Below are 15,670 nucleotides of genomic sequence, written 5' to 3'. Positions count from 1 at the left end.
TGAGACTCTAATGTTGACATTCTGTTCATGTGAGAAGAAGGATAAGTGTATTTGTCAGGATGAGAGGAGCTGGGTGTTTGAACAGAGCAATTTTGTGGGAAAGTACAAGGGTTGGGGGAAGAGCATGGGCTTCATCATCTGACCTCTTCCTGATTTATTACTAACTTCTGTGTAGCTTTGGAAGATCTGCCACTTCAGGTACCCATGTATTACGTGGGAACAGTAATTTCCTCCCTGTTTTCCTCAGGTTTCAACTCATGCAGTGTTATCTTGAAAAGTAGCACTTGAAATGGTATTATTGTCTAGTTCCTTGCCACTGTCAATATACACAGACCAGCAATATTACCATCACCTGTGAGACTGTTAGAAATGCATAATCTCAGCCTGCCCCAGATCTACTGAATCCAAGTTTTCACTTTAGCAAGATGTTCAGGTGGGATGAATTGGGAGATTGGGATGGACATATACACACTACTATGTATAAAATAGATAACTAATGAGAACCTACTGTATAGCACTGGGAACTCTACTTAATGCTCTGTGGTGACCTAAATGGGAAGGAAATCCAGAAAAAGAGGGAATATATGTATACATATAGCTGATTCACTTAGCTGTACAGCAGAAACTAACACAATATTATAAAGCAACTATGCTGCAATAAAAATTTAAAAAGAAGAAAAAAAGATGTTCAGGTGAGCAGATACACATTGACATTTGAGGAGCACTGGTCCATGTACTTTCTGAGCCAGTGAACTCCCCATCCTAGGCGAAGTTCAGGTGGAGCCTGGGTGAGCCTATCAGAGATGACGGAGAAAGGAGCAATGCATGGGCTAGTGGGAACAGACAAGTACCAGGAACAGTAGCACCTTTGGGATATCTGTGCTTCTAGCAGAACACTGAAAACCAGTACAGAAGTGGGAAGTGTGCCAAAAAGGCATCATTTGTAGTTTCTGCAATTAGATATGAGCTAGAGATCACATGACAAAATGTTGGTTGAGACAGGAATGCATTTCATAGGGTGAAGGAACCTTGGACAGCTCTTTGTAACTCGGGGGAAATAGATCTCTAGTGCAGAATCATTGGCTTCTTACTGTGTCCTCAAAAACATTCCTCAGTGACATCTGTTACTAATGAAACTATTTTTTCCATGTTGAGGATGTGTCCCACTTTCAACAAATCCCTCCCCAAAGAAACTGTAACATGGAGGGAGAGGAAAAACCGTGGGCAGAAATCCTTTCACACACTCGAAAGGAGTATAACTCTTGGCTGCAATAAGTTCTATCTGAGACAGAGTTACAACCCGTTATGGGTGGTTTTTATTTTGTTTGTCCTTAAGAAAGATGCGATTATAACGTTGTGGTTAAAAATCAAGTCCTTTACTTTGTGAAATCAAACTTTCAATGAAGTCAAAGTCTACCAGAGCTAGTGGTAGCTGAATCAAGCTACTATCCCTAAATCAAGAATTATCCCAAGCATCCTTTCATCTATCTATCCTTCCATCCTGCCACCCTCATCCCATCCATCCATCCATGCATCTATCCACCTATACCTGTGTGAGTTCCTCATTGCCTCTCTAACAGGAATGATGACTTAGTGCATACACTAAGTCAACTCCCTGAGAGTTGAACAAAATTTAATCTAAACTATTTTTTAGTAACTCACAGGTGTGTCACACTCTGCACAACTTGGTTTGTTCATCTCCCAGTACAGGAGCCAACACTGACCCTCCGTGTACACGGCAAAAGGCCAGCTGCCTGCTTCCTTCCTTGTGGTTCTGGGATGATTCTGGTTGGATTAATGCAGTGATCACTGGGAAATGTGTACAAATAACTCACCTCCTGCGGCCTGAGCTGTCAGACATCTCCTTGCAGACTGGCTGCTCCCCGTCTTGTTATTTTTGCTCATTTCCATAATAGAATTTGGTTGATAAAAGTCTTCACAGTGATCGATGGTCCACAAAGCACAGTCATTTTCAGGCCATGAGTAACAGTTCTTGAAATTGGGAATTATGACTGTAGTCAATTTCCTTTTCCTTTTCCTTTCTTGCTTTCCTTTCCTTTAGTCATTCCTACAGGGTGTGTCCTTTAGACACCTCTTTCTTAGTCATTATCCCCTAATGAGTTCCCTTGTTAAATATAAAGTGTGTATCAGGCTTGACTAATGTCTTCCTTTGTGACTAAGGAAAGAAGAATGTATTACCTTTACATATTGATTCAAGCTGCATAATCATAATTATTTTTACTTAAAGTCCTCATTCTTTACAAACCACGCTGTAGACCCCAAGCAACTGTCAAGAGAGTCTCACCCAACTCCCATAAATACGAGAGGGAGTCAGGTGTTTGCACAATTAATTGAGTGTAAAAGTGCCTGTATTCATGTGGAAAACCATCTCTTTTTCTATGTGGTGATTTCAAGTTCACACCATGAAATTATGGAGGGGTTGAAGTGGAATTGCCCAATTTGTGAAGAGAACATGCTGACATTTTAAGAGATGGAACAGAGCTGTCAAAAAAATCTACAGGCAGGAAACCTGCATATGTGTTGGTAATCTAGCAATCTGCTCCCTGTCTAATAATGTGTTCTGTGACAGGTTAGTAAGCACAGAAAAGCAAGGAGCTCAGCACATCCCAGGGGAGCGAGTCTGTGTTGGATATGAGGAGGATGCAGCCTGGGCTACAGTTGTCTGGTGCAACGGTGGGGAAAAAGGCATTGGTTAGAACAGAATAACACAGTGGTTCTCAAAGTGTCCTAATTTTCAGTTAACACTGTGGCACTAATCTTCAGTGTGATGGCAGATTTAATACTGTTGAGTTCTGGTAGCCAGGGCCTAGAAGTGTTTTCATACTGTGTTGATGTCGAAAAAGAGCTCTCATCTCTAACCAGCCCTTCCTCAAGGACCGGGGATGTTCAAGGCGGATTCTTCTCTCATCACCTCCCCCTTCTCTGTTGACCTTACTTACTCTGTTCTGCAGTGGAAAGTGCTTAGAATTTTGAGTCAAAAGATAAGGGCTTCTGTCTGAGCTTTTCCTCTTAGTCACTGTGTGACTTTGGGTAGCTTTCTCACTCCATCAGGGGATGATAATAATATTGCTTCCCCTCAGGCTTCTCTGTTGTTATGAAAGACAGCAAAGCCCATGTAAAAACAACCGGGGAGCTTTAGAATTTATTAGACGGTATCTTTATTTCCATATATTTGCTTAAGCCACGAGAGGAGGAGAACCTGATAGCTGAAGCTACTGGACATCCTGGTATCCTTTTCCATGGTCTTTTGGTAAATATTGTTGACTGTGTATTATCTCTCTCCCTTCTCACAGCCGTTCAGTTTATTAACAGATCCTTAGGGAGTCTTGGAAGAAGAGTGGAAGCACAGGTTGGCTGAGAAATGGTTGAGTTATTCTCTCCGTTGTGCCCAATCCATGCATAGACTCTTAGAAAATATCACCTCACCACCCAAGTGTGTCAAGGCTTTGGGCTGCTCCTCTATGAGACCATCTGTGTTTCTTGTTTTGTGGTTGTTTGTTGGTAATGGATTTTCTTAACTGTTTCCTTTGGAAGTCACTTCTTCAACTTTCTAATTAAGAAAAACATGGAGATGCAACTTATTATTAAGGAAGCCAAGGATTGACTCAAAGTCAAGAATAGATAATAACCCCTACTTGGGTTTGTTTAACAGAAGTTTACATGGTGCACATTCTTTATGGGGCCTTGCCCCAGGCATGGAAGACAGAAAGTCCCAGGACCGCTGCCTCCTCCCTGCATGGTCACTCTCTGAATCCCCTCCGGTTGTCTGTCCCTGACAGCCGCTCCTTGGTTTCGAGCCAGGTCTCTATTGTTCAAGTTACTCGTGATCTTAAGGATGCTCTCTCTTCCCTCTTGCTTCTTTACAAGGATTCACCTGCTTTCACTTCTCTCTCTTACCAAGACTGACCAGAAGTGACCATGGGCTCTGTTTCCTCTGAGATTCTCCCAAAATCACCTGTCAGGTTTATTTCACTTTAGAAGTTCTACTGCAGCCGCATCAACCTTACTAACAATAGCAAATGTCTGCGCTGGTTCCCCCAAAGCAGTCTCTGGGATGAGGATCTGGGGGAAAGGGATTTGTTAGGATAATCCCAAGAAAAAAAACAGGTGAGATGTGAAGACTGAGACTGGAAGGGAAGGATGGATGTCAGGCTGTGTCCCAGGTGACTGCAAAGTCCCAGGGTGATGCTCCTCAGATGATGCAGGTCACACCTCAGCTTTGTCCCCTCCAGGGCAGAGATGCAGGAGTATCCATTACCCTCTACACCCCACCCATCAGACATTGATTGGTTAAGGGCTGCCCTGGAGGCATTTGATTGCAGATCCCGGGAGCTCTGAGTGCATTGGCAAAGCGCCCGGCAGCCCGAGGGCATCGCTGTGACAGCTGCTGTGTGTGGGGCTTGCCTCTGGCAGGGTTGGTAAAGGACAGGACACTGACGGTGTCCCAGACACGCTGAGGAAATCTCCAGGGCCCCTAAGTCCTCCAGAGCTCCACCTACAGCCCTGCGCTCTTTCCAGCGGGGCTCTGGTCCCTCAGTACTATGTGTATAGGGCGCCTCCTTGTCATTCTGGCCCCCTTGTCAGCCAGGAAGGCCCCTCTGTGCAGAAACAGGCAGGCCTCGCGATGGCTGTGAGCTTTGGGCCTTTCAGTCTCAGTGGGTAATTTACTTCTCAGGGGATCTGAGATGATTGACTGTTATCTCAACTTCCCCAGCTCTACCCAGGAAAAGGTCACCTAAGGGCATCCCCTCACACCCACCACCTCTCAGTGCCAGGGATGCAAAATGAGCCTAGTACATGTACTTAATTATGAAGAAGATGTGGGAGCAGATAGTTCCAAAAATCGAGGTGATTAGAGTTATGGGGAAAAAAACATCATGTTAGGAATATTTTGTTTCAGTAGGAGCTTCCACATTGCACAACTAGTTTGCTATTAATATGAGAAGGGTTTTTGTTTGCTTTCCTTTTTTTAAACTTTTGTTTCTTCCCGTTGCTTCTGTGTAAAGGGAGTTTACAGATGTAGACATGTTGGAACAGAATGCACCTTCTTTTGGGTTCATTGGGTTTATGGGGATTTGCTCTCCTTTTCACATATGTATAGTTTCCAGTAAAACATTCCTCCCAGTCACTCGAGAAAGCTCAGGCAAAAGGCAAGTATGTTCCCTTTGCTGGTTCTGACATTCTGCATCCTAATAAATTCATGGTGGAAGCAATCCAGCTGTCTTTTTGGAAAATATAAAGTTTAGAAGAGGACTGTGAATATTCATGGCTATGTAATAGTTTGTTTTATAGTACGTGGAGTTGTAGTTATAAACACAAAACCAGCTGGCAATAAATGACTTTATGACAGCTATTTCCAAGGTATAATGAAGAAAACAAAGTTATTGCTTATAATTATGGTGCCTGGGTGAACCTGCACCACGCACTCCAAACACTACTCTGGCCGTTTCCACATGATCTCATTCACAGGCTCCTTTAAATGACCTTGGCCTTCAGGTTATTTAGCTTTGGGGTTGGGAGTGCACTGATAGTATCTGCATTTTCCTGTGCAATTTGTTAAAGAGACAGCATCCTTTTGCTCTATTCACCCATGTAATGGGGAAAAAAATTGGAATTATTGACTCTTCTCTAACTGTTGGAGAGATTTTACACTGAAAAAATATTTTGGAGAGAGCAGTTTGTCAGTACAGTCAGCCCTCTGTACCCATGGGTTTCTGATCTACAGATTCAACCAACTGCAGATCAAAAATATTAAAAAAAAAAAATTCCAGAAAGTTCCAAAAAAGCAAAACTTGACTTTGTTATGGACCAACGACTATTTACATAGCAATTTACATCGTATTTACAACTATTTACATTGCATTTACATTGTATTAGGTATTATAAGTAATCTAGAGATGATTTAAAGTGTATGGGAAGGTGTGATTAGGATATATGCAAATACTACACCATTTTATGCAAATGACTTGAGCATTAGTGGATTTGCGTATTTGAGGAGGGTCCTGGAAGGACTGTATCTTCAAAATTTTAAACTTTTCCTTTAACTCAATGGTTAAACAAGTTAATTTTTATCAAGGAATATACCCTACCAGAATATATTAGGTACACAGAGGCATCGTCAAGAATGCTTATGGCAGGGTTATTATAGTAGTATTTACAAACAACCCACATGTTTATCATGTTAAGTAAACATAGTTTCCACGCCTAGAATAGTATGTAGACATTAGATCATCGTACACTGACATCGAAAGTTCTCCAAGATCTAGTGCGTGAAAAAAGGTAGCCTCAGAAGATATAACACAACATATGTTCCAATTTTTGTAGAAAAAAAAAAATCTGACTATGTTTGTATGGCCATATAACTCAATTATTAATTCATTCATCCATTCAACAGATATTTATTGTGTCAGGCCCCATTCTAGATGCAGTTGATACAACAATAAGTAAAACAAAGGTCTTCCTGGGTTTTGCCTGCCAGTGGGGGGTTGAGGTCGAGGAAGCAATGAACAATCAAGCACCTGTGTGTCAGGTGGTATATGTAGGAGTCAACGAGATCCAGCAGCCTAAGGGAAGAGAGAGGAATTTAACTCGAGGCCAGAAAGAACCTCACTGAGGAGGTGACATGTGATCAGGGATCTCAAAGGAAGTGTGCCCGACAAAGGGATCAGCTAGGCCAAAGGCCCCAAAGCAGGACTGTGCTTTCTGTGTTTGAAGAACCAAAGGAGACCAGCATGGCTGGAACTCTGTGAGCAAGGGGACAAGTGGAAGGAAAGGAGGGTGGAGAAGAAGCCAGGAGCCAAATCACGGGGAAATTGGACGCCACGCTCTCCTGACTTCACATTTTATTAAAATGTGATGTGAAGGGACTAAAGCTTTGAGATCAGGAAAAAGACACAATCTCAGGCTTTAAAATGTAAACGCCTGGAGTGGTGTGATGCTCCAGACGCTATTGGTCACGATGGCCCAAGAGGAAGGTTTTCTAGTTAAATCCAAGAAAGAGAGGGTGAGGCTGTAGGAGAAAGTTCTCACTGCTGTCTGCCTATGCCTGCCTTCTTTAAGCCTTTTGAGAATTATTTATAAGTTCTTTGTATAATTCACAAGTATTAAAGGTAAAAAATCAATAATTCCTTACCCAAAATAAAGCAATATCTTAGCATTCTGTTCTGTGACCTTGAAGAAGTTCACTTTCTTAGCTTTCTCTCCTCCACGTTTATGAAGAGGGGGGAATAGGTTCTTTATCACAGGATTGTTCATGAGAATGAATCAGACTCTCTGCAGAGAGCGTTTAGCCCGTGCTCGGCACATTGGAACAGAGTGGTCGCCCTGATCTCTGGGGGACACGTTCCAAGACCCCCGTGGATTCCTGAAACGTGGATAGTACTGAACCCTATATATACTATGTTTTTTCCTGTACATACATACCTATGATAAAGTGGAATTTATAAATTAGGTACAGTAAGAGATGAACAACAATAAAGAATAATAAAATAGAACAATTATAACAATATACTGTAATAAAAGTTATATGAATATAGTCTCTCTCTCTTTCTCAAAATATCTTGTACAAATGTAATGCCTTTTCCATGTTGACTAAAAACTTACCACGCACCACGGCTCTAACTTTTGCGGTTCGATGTGCGACAGCAAAACTAACACGGATTCATTTTTCCTTCTTCACAGTTTTGTGATAGAAGATTCGTTCTTACCCTGATCTTAGCAACCTCAGCACACAATTGTTTTTTTCTTTCCTTATTGACTCGAGAACTTTCACCTTTTCACTAAGGGAAGCACTGCTTCTCCTTGGCCTATCTGAATTGCCAACATCACTACTTTTGTGTTTTGGGGGTAAAATAAACATTACTTCAACACAAGCACTGCAATACGGCTCTACTCTGACAGCCTAGCTGATAAACTGAGGTGACTGACGGGTGGGATACGTGGATGATTCACGTCCCAGGCAGGATGGAGTGAGATGGTGCTAGATTTCATCACGCTACTCAGAATGGAGCACGATTTAAAATTTGTGCATTGTTTATTTCTGGAATTTTCCATTTAACATTTTTAGACTGCAGTTGACCACGGGTAGCTGAAACTGAGGAAAGCAAAAACACAGATAAGGGAGGGGACTACCGTAATTCAAGAATGACAGCTATTGTTGTTGCTAGGCTACCACCTCCCATGTCAAAACACCATGAGGAATTCGGGATGCTTCCCAGGATGGGAAGCATAGTCTACAGCCTTAAGGATTTCAGTGTTCCTTCAAATGTGCTTGAAACCAACATGCTGGGCTAAGGAAGTATTTTCTAGGTGGCGGCCCAATCTGTAATTTCACAAAAGAAAATTCCTCTCTCACTCTCCAAGTCAAATGATTATTTTTCTTTTCCCCAAGAGAGAGGTGCATGATGATTTGGAAAACAAACAAACAAAACTGGCTAAAAGTCAAGTGCTATAAAGTTTCTGGTGGCTGTAGGGTCGGCCCTGATTAGCATGGAGATGTCCTGCTCCTGGAGCTTGCAGGAAGGGGAGTTTGGAGCCTTACAAATTCAACTGATGATGTCATTCCCCAAGTGCTACAGGTGACTGCAGAGTTATATGCACTTAAACCAGGTTAATTGGCCTGGGTTTTGGTACAATCTATCATTCTTCCTTCCACAGGCGAGGATTTTTGTGGGAGGTGGTTATGTTAAATATAACTTTGAAATAAAGAAATCCCGTGCTACTCAATTCTGGTGGCCCCATCAGAAACTTATTATGGCAAAGAACACAGACTCTGTGCTGTAAAATCCCTTAGTTGAACTCACTTGCTCTCTCTTTCTTTCCCAATCTCTCTCTCTCAAGTAATAAAAAGTGATTAATACTGAGATTTAGTTTGGTTGAATTATATGCAAAGTTGTTTTACATACAATGAGTTTTTTCCATGATATTGCAATCCCATCTCTGCTTTATCATTGCCTTTTTGTTTGAATTAATGCAATAATACTACCAAGGGCATCCTCCATTACACAACTGTTTGCCTTCACATTCAAGGCGACAGTGTCATTTTCAGATGAAGCTATTTGTCCTTGTTAAAACAGGCAAGGCAATTGGTACATTCAGACTCAACTATTAAGTTGCATGATTGATTCCAAGTTAGAGCTGGGAGCTGAGGCAAATGAAAGTTGCCATTAGCTGTTCAGTGTGCTCTCTCTTCTGCTAGATCTGATGGGAGAATGACTCATAATTCTGTGCCTGAGAAGGAAGCAAAGGGGAATGAACTCAGATCAGTTCCCCAGGAGGCAGACTCTGAGATGGAGTTTAGGTTACAGGATGTTTACTGAGCTGTGCTCTGGGAATCAACACCTGGAGAAGACAGGGGATAGAAGTAGGAGGGGCAGAGGGAAAGAAGAGCTGCCGTGTGGCTCAGTGACGGGCCTCCTCACCCCGTTGGGAGCTCTGGGGCTGCAGGGCCCTTCAGTGCTACATTGATTTGAGCCAAGATGACCAAGCCCTTTATACTCTGCATTGATTATGGGAAGGGGCATGACCCCAGTGAGGTGGGTCTTTGCATCTGACACAGTCCCTGAAAAGGTTAACAGTTGAAGGCTGTCTGCTGACAGCTCTGCTGGGGTCTAGGCACTAGATTCTAGGGCAGTAGTCCTCAGCCAGGGGTGATTTCGCCCCCTAGGGGACATTTGACAATGTCTGGAAATGTTTTTGATTGTCAGGACTGGGGACCCTGCTCCTAGCAAGTGGATAGAGCGCAGGGATGCTGCTAAACATCTGACCATGCACGAGGCAGCCCCCAGCAATAATCATCTGGTCCCAAATATCAACAGTGCCAAGGTCAGGAAGCCTTGCTCTAGGGCAACAGATTCCCCCCCACCCCAAAGCAGAGCCTGGTGGGCATCACAGTGGCCACCACAAGAATCAACATTAATTGAGATATTGTTACTTGTCAGCCACAGTGCTCTGTGTTCCTTATTCCTTCTCATCTTCCTGCAAACCCCTTAGGAGAGCCTTAGAGTTTTCATCTACTGATGAGGATGCTCAGAGCAGTTAAGTAAACTCCTCAACATCATGAACGGGAAGGACCCCGAGGTGGGATTTCAAGCAGACTGGCTCACGGAAAACATTCTAGTATCTTCTAGTTTCCGCTTGATGGCTTGATGCAGGTGTTCTCAAACTTTTCTCTTTGTCTACCCGGAGCACAAGATAGATGATGTTTACGTGTTCAGTTTGCTTCCATGGAATTCCTGGGGCACCAGCTATAAACTCACGTCTTTCTACCTCATTTAAAAGACACAATGACGCATAGCACAGGGAGATCAGCTAGGTGGTTTGTGACCACCTAGAGGGGTGGGATAGGGAGGGTGGGAGGGAGGGAGACGCAAGAGGGAAGAGATATGGGAATGTATGTATATGTATAGCTGGTTCACTTTGTTATAAAGCAGAAACTAACACATCATTGTAAAGCAATTATACTCCGATAAAGATGTTAAAAAAAAAAAAGGCACAATGGAACATGAGTGAGCACGGGACAAATTACAGGGATGACTCTGAATCCTCTCTAATTTGTATTTCTAAGCAGGTCATTCCTGAACTTCTGACCCTTACTGTTAGTAAGCATGCAGTTGCTTTCCACAGGCAGAGTGCAGCTTGTAGATAATCTTGGTGAATGCCTGTAAAAAGACTACAATATTTCCAGAAGAATTTGTTCCATACTATCTCTTCATGTTTCTATGTCATTGGATGGATTGAGTTATTCAAAAACATTCTTCAGAACTTATTGGCACCTCAAGAATGTAAGGAATCAAAGAATTAACTCATTAATTCACTTAAAAAATAACCCCTACTCCATTCCAGAAACTGTCCTATTTTCTCATTAGAAACAGTAGTATTTACTAGTGAAGGAACAGAAAAAAAAAAAACTCTCATTTCACAGACATATAGGTAAGCTTAACAGAGTCAATTATTACTCTGTCTAAAACAAAATCATGTAAATTTTAACTTTTTAAGTAGAACGTCCAAGTAAAGGGAATAAACATATATTCTATAAAAATGTTAAGGAAAATAAAATGTAGTACACATTTAACCCAAAGATATAAATAAAAAAGGCTTAAACATTTCATTATAGTTGAGCCCAATCATAATGTTAGTTATTATGGTCAATAGCAGATGCAGTATTTTGAATTTCTAGTGCAATATCAGTCCTTTTAAAAAAAAATTCTGTCATTAATTCCCACAGCATACTTCTATATGGTAAATGTTATCTGCATTTTCATGGGAAAATCCAAAGATGAAAACAACTTGATCAAATTTATACAAAGGTACATTGGCAGAGGACATTGTCATACTCAGATCCCTTTCTATTGTTAGAAAGCTCAATTTTGACTTAACTCTATTTACATTTGTTCATTCACTCTTTTCATCAAATTCTTTAAATATTGCTGAGTAAAATACAGTGTCTGAGTCAATTTGGGCTGCTATAACAAATTGCTGGGTGGCTTAAACAGCAAACATTCATTTCTCATTGTTGAGAGGTCAAAGATCAAGGTGCCAGCAGATCTGGTGTTTGGTGAGAGCACACTTCGTGGTTTGCAGATGGCTGTCTTCTCATTGTACTTCACTTGGTGGACAGCAGAGCGTGCTAGCTATCTTCCTTTTCTAAGAATTCTAATCCCATCATGGGGGCTCAACCCTCATGACCTAATTAACTTCCAAACATCTCACCTCCAAATAACATCACATTAGAGTTTCAGCATATACATTTGGGTGGACACAAACATTCAATCCATAGCATATGGCATAAGCAGTGGTTTGCCAGCAAATGTTTAAAAAGTGACTCAAAAAAATTAGTGTGCATGTCTGTCAGTTTATTTTTAAATTTTAGTGATACAAAGAATGTATAGCACACAACTTAAATATAAGAATAGACTATAGGGGCTTCCCTGGTGGCGCAGTGGTTGAGAGTCCGCCTGCCGATGCAGGGGACGTGGGTTCGTGCCCCGTTCTGGGAGGATCCCGCGTGCCGTGGAGCGGCTGGGCCTGTGGGCCATGGCCACTGGGCCTGCGCGTCTGCAACGGGAGAGGCCACAACAGTGAGAGGCTCGCGTAACGCAAAAAAAAAAAAAGAAAAGAAAAAAGAATAGACTATACAATACCCTCTGTTAGAAATTCTGTTTAGCCAGTTGATTCTTACAGAATCCTTTTGTTAAATTTTATCAAAATTTTGTATCCATAGCCAACTTCTGGTTTCAGTTGACCCACATGTATAGTGCACCATGAACATTGATTGATATTTTCAGATTTTACATCACCAACACGATGTCACTTAACACAGAGCTGAGACAGGATGCCCAGTAGCATACTGGTATGTAGTATTTCCACCAGACACGTATGACAGACATAGTCATCTTAAAAGCAGAGGTAATAGTAACATGCGGCACAAGGAAGCGATGATGACTATTTGTTTTAGATATGACTTAGCTCATTGAAGGTTTATGTGATTTAATTTCTTAATAATTGTTTAACAGTTCGTTCCCAAGATTCCTGTAAATTTAACTGTTGGTTTTTGTGAGCTGGCATAATTGCTGGTAAAGAAAATTTTTCAGTTAATCAAATATGCCATTTCCAGGATGTCTCCTATTCCAGCTGAGTGGGGTTGAGAGCTCAGAGTATGTGGGTAGAGGGCATCCCATTATCAAGCAAAACAGGTGTTGAAATAGATGCTGTCAGGTTCGAGCAGAATCGTGCCTTTAAAATTTATCGTTATTTTTGTGGTTTCTTCACAGGCATTTCCCTGCATCTCAACAGGCATTTATGGTAAGTGATCTATCTTTTGGTAATGTTTATATTTCTTTATTTTGTTGTTAAAATCAAGGTTAACAGGAAAAATAAGAGGTTCTCTGATGGATATAGTTTGCTGTGATTTAAAGAGACTCAAAGTGCAGGTCAGATCCCATTGAGGAATCTTGAGAGGCTATTTGGATATTTTGTGTTGTTGCATTTAGTTGTATTGCATACCATGTGCAATGATTAGATGCACTGCGGCTTAACGTCTTTTGTTAGGTGAAAATTTTGCTCTAGTAGGATCTGACCTCTAATAGTATTTTCTTTAATAAAGTCAGGTTTTTCTGTTAGATGAATCATAATGCATATAAAACCTAACATTACCATTATTTTGTTGTGAATTACAAAATAATAGAAGTGTTAGAATGCACACACGTATATGTCTGTATGTTTAAATTAAAAAAGCCAAATATGTGACAATAAAAACAAATACTTTTAATAAGATGCAATTTTTTTTCTGCTATTGATAGATTGTTTTAAGTAGTGGCTGCTTCACTCACAGATGGAAGCAAAATGTTTTTATCATTACTTGTTTTCACTGGACTAAAGCTCTCTAAATATTCTTCTACCTACAATGACATATCCCTATGCTTTTTATCTCAGGCCGTTAATAAATCTGTTTTACACATTCAGGTAAAACAGAGTTTTTCGTTTTAGGGTTTTCTGATCAAGCAAAATAGATTACAACATTTCTGAGCTCAGACTTCTCACATGGAGACTCTTAGATGAAAAATAAAATAGGTACAAATGTTAAAAATTATTTAACTTCATCACTATAGGGGAAGGATAGCTAAAGTGATATCAAAGGTAGGAGACTTATTTCCTCTTAATGTGGTATTTTTTTTGAAGGTTTTAGTGAGAATAAAGTGGAAAATGGAGGCCTGAATCAAATTAAATGGGGAAAGATTTGGCGACATTATTTAAAAATTTAAGGCGTGCTTTTTTCTCTCTGGATTCCACTATAGCCTGTCTTGGTGGAAACACATTGGACACTGGGCTGGTGGGCTAAGCTGGACCATCTGCACCATTATCCCCATCATGGCCACTCTTTCTGCCTCACAGATACCCAGTTATAACTCTTACTTATATATTTGCTTAAAGGAAGTAGTACATGCAAAGTTTTACTTGGTCAAGCACCCAAATCTTCATTTCACCTTGTCTAAAAGCAAATCAGACTCCACCACAGAGATGGTTCTGATTTTTGAAAATGTTCTCTCATGACAATCTTGATTTTCCTTGATAAAAAAACGAGCAAAAACCCAACTGCCAAAAACAATCCTGTGTCATATTGTCGATGTCCATTGTGTCTCTGAGAATCCTGTGGTAATGTACAAAGACTTTCAGAAGCTGAATTTAACACGATGCATTAAGAAAGGGGGAAATGGCAGGAAAAGGAAATAGAAAAGTAAAGGAAGTTGAGGAGGGACACTAAAATGGAAGGCTGAGAGAGCATAGTAGAAACTAAATCAAAACTAAAGTGGCCCTTGGTTAATTTCAATCCCTGAAGGACCGGGATTCCTCCTTACAGTAACATGGCTCAGTGTATAATAACCAGGTCAGTACAGCATTGTGTTGGGTGGGAGGGGAATATGGAAGACTGTTGAGAAAGGCACTGATAGGGAGTCATGTCACAGCCTTGGAGGGTTTCCACCACATGAGCTCAGTCAGTTTTCACAAAGCTAGGTCAAAAATATAGTTTTCAAGTCCTGGCTACTCACCTCTCTTCCCCTCTAGTTTCTGAGTACATTTCAAAATGAGGCTGATACCTGCAAAGTCAGGTGCCATGTTGTCTTTGGTTAGATGCACCTGTGCTTGAGACCTAGAATTACTTTTAGCTCCATGAGATCTTTAATAATGTTTACATTACTCCAGGTCTCTTTATGAACTATTTAGCATTTTGCAACTTGAAAATCATGCCATATGTCCCTTGTGAAACTATAGCTTTCTGATCAGCCCTTGATTCTCTCCTAAGTACTCATATTTTATGGATCAGTTGTTTTCTTGCTCTTATTCAGAACTTAGTTTCGCCTCCTCTATTATCTAGATCAATTTTACTTTTATCTTTACTTATTGGCATTTGAAAGAATACTTTATTTGAAGAAAGTGGTCCACAGCTAAAAAGAAAAAAAAAATTAAAAGCAGGCAAATAATACTCCCAACACTTTGTAAGTCATGCTTGGTGGGTTACGAGCCAATATTCAGAGCAGTCTCCTGGTTCCAGGCCTTGCCTTCTTATTCCATATTCTAAACCTCACTACATGAATTTTTCTAAACTAACGCTTGGTGCATGTTTTGCATCTGCTCAGGGGCCTTTGATCATATTCTGTTACTTGTAGACTCTTTCTATGCTGAACAATAGGCAATTTATGTATCTCCCTAAACCAGCGCTTTCAAAATTTGTGAAGAGGGGAAAAAGAATCTCTTCCTGAGGATGTGAGTTGCTGTGCCAAGAATTTTATATGTACCTTTGCCTTTGCATCTTGAAAAGGGGGAATTTACTTTGTAGTATTTCCTAGGGTTAATTGTCCATAGAAATTATTCTTCTCTCAAACTTTCTCAGGACTAGTGTTTTCTCCAGAATATAGTTTGAGAAATTTCTTGACATCCACCCATTGTGGACACATTTTCTCTTACACACAAATGAGCTGATGAGTCTCAGAACCTGGCATGTGCCTTCCCAGGTCCAATTCTGTGCCCCTTCCTTATAACACACCCACAAGCACCAAACTCACACACACCATCACCACCACTATTCTCTACCCCAATCCCCAAACAAAAACACACCACACACACTTATATAGCTTGAAGCTTGATCTCTGAG

At 40.9% G+C, this 15,670-nt stretch overlaps 1 pseudogene across 1 annotated transcript in view; it reads left to right on the top strand.

The window, feature by feature from the left end:
- Window positions 1-15,670, top strand: part of LOC309973445 (ADP-ribose glycohydrolase MACROD2-like) — a 794,489-nt pseudogene that overhangs the window by 186,371 nt on the left and 592,448 nt on the right. Inside the window, exon 2 of the transcript XR_014327208.1 lies at window positions 12,792-12,822. The product of XR_014327208.1 is annotated as an ADP-ribose glycohydrolase MACROD2-like (transcript). The remainder of the gene's footprint in view (window positions 1-12,791; window positions 12,823-15,670) is intronic.

This window comes from Leucopleurus acutus (genome assembly GCF_964270905.1).
Source record: "Leucopleurus acutus genome assembly, chromosome: 16".
NCBI classification, from domain to species: Eukaryota; Metazoa; Chordata; class Mammalia; order Artiodactyla; family Delphinidae; genus Leucopleurus; species Leucopleurus acutus.
The sequence above is the reverse complement of the archived record's forward strand: the minus strand, read 5'-3'. Positions and strand labels throughout refer to the sequence as shown.